Source organism: Spea bombifrons, chromosome 10, assembly GCF_027358695.1.
Source record: "Spea bombifrons isolate aSpeBom1 chromosome 10, aSpeBom1.2.pri, whole genome shotgun sequence".
In the NCBI taxonomy this organism is placed as follows: domain Eukaryota; kingdom Metazoa; phylum Chordata; class Amphibia; order Anura; family Pelobatidae; genus Spea; species Spea bombifrons.
The window spans coordinates 16,229,102-16,244,714 of NC_071096.1; positions in this window are offsets into that span (position 1 = coordinate 16,229,102).

Below are 15,613 nucleotides of genomic sequence, written 5' to 3' on the forward strand. Positions count from 1 at the left end.
TTTTCCTAATCCAACAAGTAATAAAAGCATCATGAAGGTGCAGAGGCACCCCACGATTATCAGAAGAGTATCTAACATCTTCTCACTCGCCTGCTCTGCTGAGCAATGAGAAGTGTCTGAGTTTCACCTGCTTTATATAACCTCCTATGATGACATCACAGAGGCTGATGATGCAATAGTGGGTGTGGCTGCATCAAGTGGGCGGGGTCTAAATCATTTCAGTTCCAACCACAAATGAGACAAGTCCCTTAAAGCCTGGCTTAATCTTACAGAAATGGATTTTTGTTTAATAAAAAAAAAACCAAAAGGTAAAAAGTAATATTTCATAAATGGATATTTCGGTTCTGTTTCATTTCTGGCTTGAAAAGTCGCGCAGAATACACGGAAAACAAAATGATTCCTTTTTGGTGCAAAGTTTCAATGTTGATCTTATCACCATGGCAACCATTGACCTGGTTCTTCTGCTTAGACCATTCCTATGGTTGCTATGGTGATAGACCTGATAGAACATTCCATTGGTTCCAACGTTCCAAATGTAGCTGTTGCTCTCAGTACGTTGATATTGCCCTTGATCAAATTAAACTGACCCGTTATCTTAGAACATTAACTGATAATTGCTAAATATCATACGTTATTTGTGGGAAATAATAATATTGTTAAATAAACAGCATGAACTATACTAAATGTTAACAGAATTTTATTGACACGTTAAATTGGAAGTTCAGTTTACAGATAACATGAAAATCCTCTGGTGGAGGTCAGTGTAGGATGATGGTCTTGGACTCCATGGTGTAGCCAGCGAGACAAACAGGCAGATGATGCAATAATAGGCGTGGCTGAATCAAGTGGGCGGGGCCTAAATCATTTCAGTTCCAACCACAAATGAGACAAGTCGTTGGCAAAGCAGGCTCAGGAGGGCCAACCACATATCCATACATGCGTGGTAGAGCAGCTTGTCAGCGTAACTACCAACATGTCAAGATCATGTCACAGGTGCAATCTCACCTCTCAAAGTCCCTCAAATAAATATAAAATATATTTTCTCCATTTGAGTTTTTCCTCATATTACTATGGCATTTAATTCCACCATCTAAGCGTGCCGACCCTGGCATATGTTGTGTACAGTCACCTACATAGACCTCATGTTCAATCTACATGTATGTACAAACACATGTATGGGATACATTTATAAAGGCCTTTTAAGAAAATTTTGTTTCTGTTCCTTTCTTTTTTTAACTTGATTTGTTAGATATTGGGACATACTGGGGAAAATGTTTTATGTAAATACAAAAAGGAGCACATGGGAGAAGACAATACCTGAGTCTAAGTAGCAATAGGTAATATCTATAATGCTGGAAGTGAAAAGTTATCCTAGGATGAGTGATGTTATTAAGGTGAGGGTATTAAACATGCATGGGATAGACATACGGCTCCTGAATCTAAGACAAGACCAACGACTGATTAAGGTTTGAGTCTTTACAGCAGGAGAAACGGGCGAGTAGACGGGGGCCGAATGGGGCTGATCCGTCGGCAGGTTCCATGATTCTATAATATTAGATTTAAAAGAGCAAAATGCGCTATGCGTTGCTTTGAGACCCTTTGTATCATATTTGTTCAACATTGTGGCTTCACAGAGTCACCTGTTAACCGCTACAATGTAGCAAAATAATGAAAGCATAATTCTGTATATTATGCTGTATGATGTAGCAAAAGGAAAAAAGAATGCATGCAGTTTGTGACATGTATATGTTCTGTTACACACACACACACACTTTTTACGTAAAAAGTCTATAAGGGGAGGCCAAGGAACGGTTGGAGCCTCTCGAAAAAAACAAGACTCCCCCTGAAAATGTTTGATTGGCTGAAATAGTTTTTAATGGAGTCATCACGGCGTTAACTGCCACGCTTCATAATTTTAAATAGTCTTCAGTTAGCTAAAACATCAATTTCAATTTTAAGTAAGTCACTTAAAGCCCGGCTTAATCTTGCTGAAATGGATTTTTGTTTTAAAAAAACCTCCAAAAGGTAAAAAGTAAGATTTCATAAATGGATATTTCGGTTCTGTTTCATTTCTAGCTTCCAAAGTCGCGCAGAATACACAGAAAACAAAATGATTCCTGTTTGGTGCAAAGTTTCAATGTTGATCTTATCACCGTGGCAACCATTGACTTGGTTCTTCTGCTTAGACCATTCCTATGGTTGCTATGGTGATAGAACTAATAGAACATTCCATTGGTTCCAACGTTCCAAACGTAGCAGTTGCTCTCAGTACGTTGATCAAATTAAACTGACCCGTTATGGTCTGTATCTGGAACATGGTGTGGTTTGTGCGTTCGATTGCGAACATAATCTCTAGGTAGAGGTCGGCTTCATTTGCCTTTCGTCCTCCACTACGTTTTCCTAATCCAACAAGTAATAAAAGCATCATGAAGGTGCAGAGGCACCCCACGATTATCAGAAGAGTATCTAACATCTTCTCACTCGCCTGCTCTGCTGAGCAATGAGAAGTGTCTGAGTTTCACCTGCTTTATATAACCTCCTATGATGACATCACAGAGGCTGATGATGCAATAGTGGGCGTGGCTGCATCAAGTGGGCGGGGTCTAAATCATTTCAGTTCCAACCACAAATGAGACAAGTCCCTTAAAGCCTGGCTTAATCTTACAGAAATGGATTTTTGTTTAATAAAAAAAAAACCAAAAGGTAAAAAGTAATATTTCATAAATGGATATTTCGGTTCTGTTTCATTTCTGGCTTGAAAAGTCGCGCAGAATACACGGAAAACAAAATGATTCCTTTTTGGTGCAAAGTTTCAATGTTGATCTTATCACCATGGCAACCATTGACCTGGTTCTTCTGCTTAGACCATTCCTATGGTTGCTATGGTGATAGACCTGATAGAACATTCCATTGGTTCCAACGTTCCAAATGTAGCTGTTGCTCTCAGTACGTTGATATTGCCCTTGATCAAATTAAACTGACCCGTGATCTTAGAACATTAACTGATAATTGCTAAATATCATACGTTATTTGTGGGAAATAATAATATTTTGAAATAAACAGCATGAACTATACTAAATGTTAACAGAATTTTATTGACACGTTAAATTGGAAGTTCAGTTTACAGATAACATGAAAATCCTCTGGTGGAGGTCAGTGTAGGATGATGGTCTTGGACTCCATGGTGTAGCCAGCGAGACAAACAGGCAGATGATGCAATAATAGGCGTGGCTGAATCAAGTGGGCGGGGCCTAAATCATTTCAGTTCCAACCACAAATGAGACAAGTCGTTGGCAAAGCAGGCTCAGGAGGGCCAACCACATATCCATACATACGTGGTAGAGCAGCTTGTCAGCGTAACTACCAACATGTCAAGATCATGTCACAGGTGCAATCTCACCTCTCAAAGTCCCTCAAATAAATATAAAATATATTTTCTCCATTTGAGTTTTTCCTCATATTACTATGGCATTTAATTCCACCATCTAAGCGTGCCGACCCTGGCATATGTTGTGTACAGTCACCTACATAGACCTCATGTTCAATCTACATGTATGTACAAACACATGTATGGGATACATTTATAAAGGCCTTTTAAGAAAATTTTGTTTCTGTTCCTTTCTTTTTTTAACTTGATTTGTTAGATATTGGGACATACTGGGGAAAATGTTATATGTAAATACAAAAAGGAGCACATGGGAGAAGACAATACCTGAGTCTGAGTAGCAATAGGTAATATCTATAATGCTGGAAGTGAAAAGTTATCCTAGGATGAGTGATGTTATTAAGGTGAGGGTATTAAACATGCATGGGATAGACATACGGCTCCTGAATCTAAGACAAGACCAACGACTGATTAAGGTTTGAGTCTTTACAGCAGGAGAAACGGGCGAGTAGACGGGGGCCGAATGGGGCTGATCCGTCGGCAGGTTCCATGATTCTATAATATTAGATTTAAAAGAGCAAAATGCGCTATGCGTTGCTTTGAGACCCTTTGTATCATATTTGTTCAACATTGTGGCTTCACAGAGTCACCTGTTAACCGCTACAATGTAGCAAAATAATGAAAGCATAATTCTGTATATTATGCTGTATGATGTAGCAAAAGGAAAAAAGAATGCATGCAGTTTGTGACGTGTATATGTTCTGTTACACACACACACACACACTTTTTACGTAAAAAGTCTATAAGGGGAGGCCAAGGAACGGTTGGAGCCTCTCGAAAAAAACAAGACTCCCCCTGAAAATGTTTGATTGGCTGAAATAGTTTTTAATGGAGTCATCACGGCGTTAACTGCCACGCTTCATAATTTTAAATAGTCTTCAGTTAGCTAAAACATCCATTTCAATTTTAAGTAAGTCACTTAAAGCCCGGTTTAATCTTGCTGAAATGGATTTTTGTTTTAAAAAAACCTCCAAAAGGTAAAAAGTAAGATTTCATAAATGGATATTTCGGTTCTGTTTCATTTCTAGCTTCCAAAGTCACGCAGAATACACAGAAAACAAAATGATTCCTGTTTGGTGCAAAGTTTCAATGTTGATCTTATCACCGTGGCAACCATTGACTTGGTTCTTCTGCTTAGACCATTCCTATGGTTGCTATGGTGATAGAACTGATAGAACATTCCATTGGTTCCAACGTTCCAAACGTAGCAGTTGCTCTCAGTACGTTGATCAAATTAAACGGACCCGTTATGGTCTGTATCTGGAACATGGTGTGGTTTGTGCGTTCCATTGCGAACATAATCTCTAGGTAGAGGTCGGCTTCATTTGCCTTTCGTCCTCCACTACGTTTTCCTAATCCAACAAGTAATAAAAGCATCATGAAGGTGCAGAGGCACCCCACGATTATCAGAAGAGTATCTAACATCTTCTCACTCGCCTGCTCTGCTGAGCAATGAGAAGTGTCTGAGTTTCACCTGCTTTATATAACCTCCTATGATGACATCACAGAGGCTGATGATGCAATAGTGGGCGTGGCTGCATCAGGTGGGCGGGGTCTAAATCATTTCAGTTCCAACCACAAATGAGACAAGTCCCTTAAAGCCTGGCTTAATCTTACAGAAATGGATTTTTGTTTAATAAAAAAAAAAACAAAAGGTAAAAAGTAATATTTCATAAATGGATATTTCGGTTCCGTTTCATTTCTGGCTTGAAAAGTCGCGCAGAATACACGGAAAACAAAATGATTCCTTTTTGGTGCAAAGTTTCAATGTTGATCTTATCGCCATGGCAACCATTGACCTGGTTCTTCTGCTTAGACCATTCCTATGGTTGCTATGGTGATAGACCTGATAGAACATTCCATTGGTTCCAACGTTCCAAATGTAGCTGTTGCTCTCAGTACGTTGATATTGCCCTTGATCAAATTAAACTGACCCGTTACCTTAGAACATTAACTGATAATTGCTAAATATCATACGTTATTTGTGGGAAATAATAATATTGTTAAATAAACAGCATGAACTATACTAAATGTTAACAGAATTTTATTGACACGTTAAATTGGAAGTTCAGTTTACAGATAACATGAAAATCCTCTGGTGGAGGTCAGTGTAGGATGATGGTCTTGGACTCCATGGTGTAGCCAGCGAGACAAACAGGCAGATGATGCAATAATAGGCGTGGCTGAATCAAGTGGGCGGGGCCTAAATCATTTCAGTTCCAACCACAAATGAGACAAGTCGTTGGCAAAGCAGGCTCAGGAGGGCCAACCACATATCCATACATGCGTGGTAGAGCAGCTTGTCAGCGTAACTACCAACATGTCAAGATCATGTCACAGGTGCAATCTCACCTCTCAAAGTCCCTCAAATAAATATAAAATATATTTTCTCCATTTGAGTTTTTCCTCATATTACTATGGCATTTAATTCCACCATCTTAGTGTGCCGACCCTGGCATATGTTGTGTACAGTCACCTACATAGACCTCATGTTCAATCTACATGTATGTACAAACACATGTATGGGATACATTTATAAAGGCCTTTTAAGAAAATTTTGTTTCTGTTCCTTTCTTTTTTTAACTTGATTTGTTAGATATTGGGACATACTGGGGAAAATGTTTTATGTAAATACAAAAAGGAGCACATGGGAGAAGACAATACCTGAGTCTAAGTAGCAATAGGTAATATCTATAATGCTGGAAGTGAAAAGTTATCCTAGGATGAGTGATGTTATTAAGGTGAGGGTATTAAACATGCATGGGATAGACATACGGCTCCTGAATCTAAGACAAGACCAACGACTGATTAAGGTTTGAGTCTTTACAGCAGGAGAAACGGGCGAGTAGACGGGGGCCGAATGGGGCTGATCCGTCGGCAGGTTCCATGATTCTATAATATTAGATTTAAAAGAGCAAAATGCGCTATGCGTTGCTTTGAGACCCTTTGTATCATATTTGTTCAACATTGTGGCTTCACAGAGTCACCTGTTAACCGCTACAATGTAGCAAAATAATGAAAGCATAATTCTGTATATTATGCTGTATGATGTAGCAAAAGGAAAAAAGAATGCATGCAGTTTGTGACGTGTATATGTTCTGTTACACACACACACACACTTTTTACGTAAAAAGTCTATAAGGGGAGGCCAAGGAACGGTTGGAGCCTCTCGAAAAAAACAAGACTCCCCCTGAAAATGTTTGATTGGCTGAAATAGTTTTTAATGGAGTCATCACGGCGTTAACTGCCACGCTTCATAATTTTAAATAGTCTTCAGTTAGCTAAAACATCAATTTCAATTTTAAGTAAGTCACTTAAAGCCCGGCTTAATCTTGCTGAAATGGATTTTTGTTTTAAAAAAACCTCCAAAAGGTAAAAAGTAAGATTTCATAAATGGATATTTCGGTTCTGTTTCATTTCTAGCTTCCAAAGTTGCGCAGAATACACAGAAAACAAAATGATTCCTGTTTGGTGCAAAGTTTCAATGTTGATCTTATCACCGTGGCAACCATTGACTTGGTTCTTCTGCTTAGACCATTCCTATGGTTGCTATGGTGATAGAACTGATAGAACATTCCATTGGTTCCAACGTTCCAAATGTAGCAGTTGCTCTCAGTACGTTGATCAAATTAAACTGACCTGTTATGGTCTGTATCTGGAACATGGTGTGGTTTGTGCGTTCGATTGCGAACATAATCTCTAGGTAGAGGTCGGCTTCATTTGCCTTTCGTCCTCCACTACGTTTTCCTAATCCAACAAGTAAGAAAAGCATCATGAAGGTGCAGAGGCACCCCACGATTATCAGAAGAGTATCTAACATCTTCTCACTTGCCTGCTCTGCTGAGCAATGAGAAGTGTCTGAGTTTCACCTGCTTTATATAACCTCCTATGATGACATCACAGAGGCTGATGATGCAATAGTGGGCGTGGCTGCATCAAGTGGGCGGGGTCTAAATCATTTCAGTTCCAACCACAAATGAGACAAGTCCCTTAAAGTCTGGCTTAATCTTACAGAAATGGATTTTTGTTTAATAAAAAAAAACAAAAGGTAAAAAGTAATATTTCATAAATGGATATTTCGGTTCTGTTTCATTTCTGGCTTGAAAAGTCGCGCAGAATACACGGAAAACAAAATGATTCCTTTTTGGTGCAAAGTTTCAATGTTGATCTTATCACCATGGCAACCATTGACCTGGTTCTTCTGCTTAGACCATTCCTATGGTTGCTATGGTGATAGACCTGATAGAACATTCCATTGGTTCCAACGTTCCAAATGTAGCTGTTGCTCTCAGTACGTTGATATTGCCCTTGATCAAATTAAACTGACCCGTTATCTTAGAACATTAACTGATAATTGCTAAATATCATACGTTATTTGTGGGAAATAATAATATTTTTAAATAAACAGCATGAACTATACTAAATGTTAACAGAATTTTATTGACACGTTAAATTGGAAGTTCAGTTTACAGATAACATGAAAATCCTCTGGTGGAGGTCAGTGTAGGATGATGGTCTTGGACTCCATGGTGTAGCCAGCGAGACAAACAGGCAGATGATGCAATAATAGGCGTGGCTGAATCAAGTGGGCGGGGCCTAAATCATTTCAGTTCCAACCACAAATGAGACAAGTCGTTGGCAAAGCAGGCTCAGGAGGGCCAACCACATATCCATACATGCGTGGTAGAGCAGCTTGTCAGCGTAACTACCAACATGTCAAGATCATGTCACAGGTGCAATCTCACCTCTCAAAGTCCCTCAAATAAATATAAAATATATTTTCTCCATTTGAGTTTTTCCTCATATTACTATGGCATTTAATTCCACCATCTAAGCGTGCTGACCCTGGCATATGTTGTGTACAGTCACCTACATAGACCTCATGTTCAATCTACATGTATGTACAAACACATGTATGGGATACATTTATAAAGGCCTTTTAAGAAAATGTTGTTTCTGTTCCTTTCTTTTTTTAACTTGATTTGTTAGATATTGGGACATACTGGGGAAAATGTTTTATGTAAATACAAAAAGGAGCACATGGGAGAAGACAATACCTGAGTCTAAGTAGCAATAGGTAATATCTATAATGCTGGAAGTGAAAAGTTATCCTAGGATGAGTGATGTTATTAAGGTGAGGGTATTAAACATGCATGGGATAGACATACGGCTCCTGAATCTAAGACAAGACCAACGACTGATTAAGGTTTGAGTCTTTACAGCAGGAGAAACGGGCGAGTAGACGGGGGCCGAATGGGGCCGATCTGTCGGCAGGTTCCATGATTCTATAATATTAGATTTAAAAGAGCAAAATGCGCTATGCGTTGAGACCCTTTGTATCATATTTGTTCAACATTGTGGCTTCACAGAGTCACCTGTTAACCGCTACAATGTAGCAAAATAATGAAAGCATAATTCTGTATATTATGCTGTATGATGTAGCAAAAGGAAAAAAGAATGCATGCAATTTGTGACATGTATATGTTCTGTTACACACACACACACACTTTTTACGTAAAAAGTCTATAAGGGGAGGCCAAGGAACGGTTGGAGCCTCTCGAAAAAAACAAGACTCCCCCTGAAAATGCTTGATTGGCTGAAATAGTTTTTAATGGAGTCATCACGGCGTTAACTGCCACGCTTCATAATTTTAAATAGTCTTCAGTTAGCTAAAACATCAATTTCAATTTTAAGTAAGTCACTTAAAGCCCGGCTTAATCTTGCTGAAATGGATTTTTGTTTAAAAAAACCTCCAAAAGGTAAAAAGTAAAATTTCATAAATGGATATTTCGGTTCTGTTTCATTTCTAGCTTCCAAAGTCGCGCAGAATACACAGAAAACAAAATGATTCCTTTTTGGTGCAAAGTTTCAATGTTGATCTTATCACCGTGGCAACCATTGACTTGGTTCTTCTGCTTAGACCATTCCTATGGTTGCTATGGTGATAGAACTGATAGAACATTCCATTGCTTCCAACGTTCCAAACGTAGCAGTTGATCTCAGTACGTTGATCAAATTAAACTGACCCATTATGGTCTGTATCTGGAATATGGTGTAGTTTGTGCGTTCGATTGCGAACATAATCTCTAGGTAGAGGTCGGCTTCATTTGCCTTTCGTCCTCCACTACGTTTTCCTAATCCAACAAGTAATAAAAGCATCATGAAGGTGCAGAGGCACCCCACGATTATCAGAAGAGTATCTAACATCTTCTCACTCGCCTGCTCTGCTGAGCAATGAGAAGTGTCTGAGTTTCACCTGCTTTATATAACCTCCTATGATGACATCACAGAGGCTGATGATGCAATAGTGGGCGTGGCTGCATCAAGTGGGCGGGGTCTAAATCATTTCAGTTCCAACCACAAATGAGACAAGTCCCTTAAAGCCTGGCTTAATCTTACAGAAATTGATTTTTGTTTAATAAAAAAAAAAACAAAAGGTAAAAAGTAATATTTCATAAATGGATATTTCGGTTCTGTTTCATTTCTGGCTTGAAAAGTCGCGCAGAATACACGGAAAACAAAATGATTCCTTTTTGGTGCAAAGTTTCAATGTTGATCTTATCACCATGGCAACCATTGACCTGGTTCTTCTGCTTAGACCATTCCTATGGTTGCTATGGTGATAGACCTGATAGAACATTCCATTGGTTCCAACGTTCCAAATGTAGCTGTTGCTCTCAGTACGTTGATATTGCCCTTGATCAAATTAAACTGACCCATTATCTTAGAACATTAACTGATAATTGCTAAATATCATACGTTATTTGTGGGAAATAATAATATTTTGAAATAAACAGCATGAACTATACTAAATGTTAACAGAATTTTATTGACACGTTAAATTGGAAGTTCAGTTTACAGATAACATGAAAATCCTCTGGTGGAGGTCAGTGTAGGATGATGGTCTTGGACTCCATGGTGTAGCCAGCGAGACAAACAGGCAGATGATGCAATAATAGGCGTGGCTGAATCAAGTGGGCGGGGCCTAAATCATTTCAGTTCCAACCACAAATGAGACAAGTCGTTGGCAAAGCAGGCTCAGGAGGGCCAACCACATATCCATATATACGTGGTAGAGCAGCTTGTCAGCGTAACTACCAACACGTCAAGATCATGTCACAGGTGCAATCTCACCTCTCAAAGTCCCTCAAATAAATATAAAATATATTTTCTCCATTTGAGTTTTTCCTCATATTACTATGGCATTTAATTCCACCATCTAAGCGTGCCGACCCTGGCATATTTTGTGTACAGTCACCTACATAGACCTCATGTTCAATCTACATGTATGTACAAACACATGTATGGGATACATTTATAAAGGCCTTTTAAGAAAATTTTGTTTCTGTTCCTTTCTTTTTTTAACTTGATTTGTTAGATATTGGGACATACTGGGGAAAATGTTTTATGTAAATACAAAAAGGAGCACATGGGAGAAGACAATACCTGAGTCTAAGAAGCAATAGGTAATATCTATAATGCTGGAAGTGAAAAGTTATCCTAGGATGAGTGATGTTATTAAGGTGAGGGTATTAAACATGCATGGGATAGACATACGGCTCCTGAATCTAAGACAAGACCAACGACTGATTAAGGTTTGAGTCTTTACAGCAGGAGAAACGGGCGAGTAGACGGGGGCCGAATGGGGCCGATCTGTCGGCAGGTTCCATGATTCTATAATATTAGATTTAAAAGAGCAAAATGCGCTATGCGTTGCTTTGAGACCCTTTGTATCATATTTGTTCAACATTGTGGCTTCACAGAGTCACCTGTTAACCGCTACAATGTAGCAAAATAATGAAATCATAATTCTGTATATTATGCTGTATGATGTAGCAAAAGGAAAAAAGAATGCATGCAATTTGTGACGTGTATATGTTCTGTTACACACACACACTTTTTACGTAAAAAAGTCTATAAGGGGAGGCCAAGGAACGGTTGGAGCCTCTCGAAAAAAACAAGACTCCCCCTGAAAATGTTTGATTGGCTGAAATAGTTTTTAATGGAGTCATCACGGCGTTAACTGCCACGCTTCATAATTTTAAATAGTCTTCAGTTAGCTAAAACATCAATTTCAATTTTAAGTAAGTCACTTAAAGCCCGGCTTAATCTTGCTGAAATGGATTTTTGTTTAAAAAAAAACCTCCAAAAAGGTAAAAAGTAAGATTTCATAAATGGATATTTCGGTTCTGTTTCATTTCTAGCTTCCAAAGTCGCGCAGAATACACAGAAAACAAAATGATTCCTTTTTGGTGCAAAGTTTCAATGTTGATCTTATCACCGTGGCAACCATTGACTTGGTTCTTCTGCTTAGACCATTCCTATGGTTGCTATGGTGATAGAACTGATAGAACATTCCATTGGTTCCAACGTTCCAAACGTAGCAGTTGCTCTCAGTACGTTGATCAAATTAAACTGACCCGTTATGGTCTGTATCTGGAACATGGTGTGGTTTGTGCGTTCGATTGCGAACATAATCTCTAGGTAGAGGTCGGCTTCATTTGCCTTTCGTCCTCCACTACGGTTTCCTAATCCAACAAGTAATAAAAGCATCATGAAGGTGCAGAGGCACCCCACGATTATCAGAAGAGTATCTAACATCTTCTCACTCGCCTGCTCTGCTGAGCAATGAGAAGTGTCTGAGTTTCACCTGCTTTATATAACCTCCTATGATGACATCACAGAGGCTGATGATGCAATAGTGGGCGTGGCTGCATCAAGTGGGCGGGGTCTAAATCATTTCACTTCCAACCACAAATGAGACAAGTCCCTTAAAGCCTGGCTTAATCTTACAGAAATGGATTTTTGTTTAATAAAAAATAAAACAAAAGGTAAAAAGTAATATTTCATAAATGGATATTTCGGTTCTGTTTCATTTCTGGCTTGAAAAGTCGCGCAGAATACACGGAAAACAAAATGATTCCTTTTTGGTGCAAAGTTTCAATGTTGATCTTATCACCATGGCAACCATTGACCTGGTTCTTCTGCTTAGACCATTCCTATGGTTGCTATGGTGATAGACCTGATAGAACATTCCATTGGTTCCAACGTTCCAAATGTAGCTGTTGCTCTCAGTACGTTGATATTGCCCTTGATCAAATTAAACTGACCCGTTATCTTAGAACATTAACTGATAATTGCTAAATATCATACGTTATTTGTGGGAAATAATAATATTTTTAAATAAACAGCATGAACTATACTAAATGTTAACAGAATTTTATTGACACGTTAAATTGGAAGTTCAGTTTACAGATAACATGAAAATCCTCTGGTGGAGGTCAGTGTAGGATGATGGTCTTGGACTCCATGGTGTAGCCAGCGAGACAAACAGGCAGATGATGCAATAATAGGCGTGGCTGAATCAAGTGGGCGGGGCCTAAATCATTTCAGTTCCAACCACAAATGAGACAAGTCGTTGGCAAAGCAGGCTCAGGAGGGCCAACCACATATCCATACATGCGTGGTAGAGCAGCTTGTCAGCGTAACTACCAACATGTCAAGATCATGTCACAGGTGCAATCTCACCTCTCAAAGTCCCTCAAATAAATATAAAATATATTTTCTCCATTTGAGTTTTTCCTCATATTACTATGGCATTTAATTCCACCATCTAAGCGTGCCGACCCTGGCATATGTTGTGTACAGTCACCTACATAGACCTCATGTTCAATCTACATGTATGTACAAACACATGTATGGGATACATTTATAAAGGCCTTTTAAGAAAATTTTGTTTCTGTTCCTTTCTTTTTTTAACTTGATTTTTTAGATATTGGGACATACTGGGGAAAATGTTTTATGTAAATACAAAAAGGAGCACATGGGAGAAGACAATACCTGAGTCTAAGTGGCAATAGGTAATATCTATAATGCTGGAAGTGAAAAGTTATCCTAGGATGAGTGATGTTATTAAGGTGAGGGTATTAAACATGCATGGGATAGACATACGGCTCCTGAATCTAAGACAAGACCAACGACTGATTAAGGTTTGAGTCTTTACAGCAGGAGAAACGGGCGAGTAGACGGGGGCCGAATGGGGCTGATCCGTCGGCAGGTTCCATGATTCTATAATATTAGATTTAAAAGAGCAAAATGCGCTATGCGTTGCTTTGAGACCCTTTGTATCATATTTGTTCAACATTGTGGCTTCACAGAGTCACCTGTTAACCGCTACAATGTAGCAAAATAATGAAAGCATAATTCTGTATATTATGCTGTATGATGTAGCAAAAGGAAAAAAGAATGCATGCAGTTTGTGACGTGTATATGTTCTGTTACACACACACACACACACTTTTTACGTAAAAAGTCTATAAGGGGAGGCCAAGGAACGGTTGGAGCCTCTCGAAAAAAACAAGACTCCCCCTGAAAATGTTTGATTGGCTGAAATAGTTTTTAATGGAGTCATCACGGCGTTAACTGCCACGCTTCATAATTTTAAATAGTCTTCAGTTAGCTAAAACATCAATTTCAATTTTAAGTAAGTCACTTAAAGCCCGGCTTAATCTTGCTGAAATGGATTTTTGTTTTAAAAAAACCTCCAAAAGGTAAAAAGTAAGATTTCATAAATGGATATTTCGGTTCTGTTTCATTTCTAGCTTCCAAAGTCGCGCAGAATACACAGAAAACAAAATGATTCCTTTTTGGTGCAAAGTTTCAATGTTGATCTTATCACCGTGGCAACCATTGACTTGGTTCTTCTGCTTAGACCATTCCTATGGTTGCTATGGTGATAGAACTGATAGAACATTCCATTGGTTCCATACATATGCAGATACCCACCTGTATACATACATATGCACATATACACAAACCCACCTGTATACATACATATGCACATAAACACACACCACCTGTATACATACATATATGCACGTAAACATACACACCCACATGTATACATACATATATGCACGTAAACATACACATACCCACATGTATACATACATATGCACATACCCACCTGTATACATACATATGCACATATACACAAACCCACCTGTATACATACATATGCACATAAACATACACACATGTATACATAAACATACCCACATGTATACATACATATGCACGTAAACATACACATACCCACATGTATACATGCATATGCACGTAAACATATACACATACCCACATGTATACATACATATATGCACGTAAACATACACATACCCACCTGTATACATACATATCCGCATATACACAAAGCCACCTGTATACATACATATGCACATAAACATTGACATACCCACATGTATACATGCATATGCACGTAAACATATACACATACCCACCTGTACGCATACATATGCACATAAACATAGACATACCCACCTGTATACATACATATGCATATACACAAACCCACCTGTATACACACATATGCACATAAACATACACACATGTATACATAAACATACCCACATGTATACATACATATGCACAAACATACCCACCAATAAACATACATATGCACATTCACATAGATACATACATATGCACATAAACATATAGACATACCCACATGTATACATACATATGCACATACCCACCTGTATACATACATATGCATATACACACACCACCTGTATACATACATATGCAGGTAAACATACACATACCCACATGTATACATGCATATGCACGTAAACATATACACATACCCACCTGTGTACATACATATATGCACGTAAACATACACATACCCATATGTATACATACATATGCACATATACACAAACCCACCTGTATACATACATATGCACGTAAACATATAGACATACCCACCTGTATACATACATATGCACCTACCCACCTGTATACATACATATGCACATAATCACCTGTATACATACATATGCACATAAACATATGCACATACCCACCTGTATACATACATATGCACGTAAACATATACACATACCCACATGTATACATACATATGCACCTACCCACCTGTATACATACATATGCACATAATCACCTGTATACATACATATGCAAATAAACATATGCACATACCCACCTGTATACATAGATATGCACGTAAACATATACACATACCCACATGTATACATACATATGCACCTACCCACCTATATACATACATATGCACATATACACAAACCCACCTGTATACATACATATGCACATAAACATACA